General features: G+C 30.2%; 1 pseudogene; it reads left to right on the top strand.

Moving 5' to 3' along the window:
- Positions 1 to 40, top strand: part of LOC129814542 (uncharacterized) — a 4,792-nt pseudogene extending 4,752 nt beyond the window's left edge.
- Positions 41 to 560: the final 520 nt, after the last annotated feature.

The following is a 560-nucleotide window of genomic DNA, read 5'->3' as shown; positions in this document are numbered from 1 at the left end:
TTAATGATATAAACTCATATATTTTTTATAAATATAACTTATAAACGCTAATAAATGCTTATAAGTACCAAAAATATAAGCTGGTAAATATGACAATATAAATTTCAACACACACTGTATAGACTCAAAACATGGTTAATACTACATATTTGATACCATGGATGGTCAGTCCTTGCATCCATACTGTAGCTCTGTCTATGAATTTGAGACCGGTTACATTTCTCCAGCGCTTTCCCTTTTTATATATATATATTTTTTTAATTTAGGGGATGGATCAGCTTTAATATTGCGGATAGATTGTTAAAATGTAAATGTCTGCAGATTTTCCAATCCCCCACATTATTTTGGTAAATATATATCTACAGTATACACACTACCGTTCAAAAGTTTGGGGTCACTTAGAAATGTCCTTATATTTGAAAGAAAAGCAAATTTTTTGGTCCATTAAAATAAGATCAAATTGATCAAAAATAGTGTAGACATTGTTAATGTAAATGACTATTGTAGCTGGAAACGGCTCATGTTTAATGGAATATCTACATAGGCGTACAGAAGCCCAT

This window comes from Salvelinus fontinalis, chromosome 17 (assembly GCF_029448725.1).
Source record: "Salvelinus fontinalis isolate EN_2023a chromosome 17, ASM2944872v1, whole genome shotgun sequence".
Classification (NCBI taxonomy): domain Eukaryota; kingdom Metazoa; phylum Chordata; class Actinopteri; order Salmoniformes; family Salmonidae; genus Salvelinus; species Salvelinus fontinalis.
The sequence above is the reverse complement of the archived record's forward strand: the minus strand, read 5'-3'. Positions and strand labels throughout refer to the sequence as shown.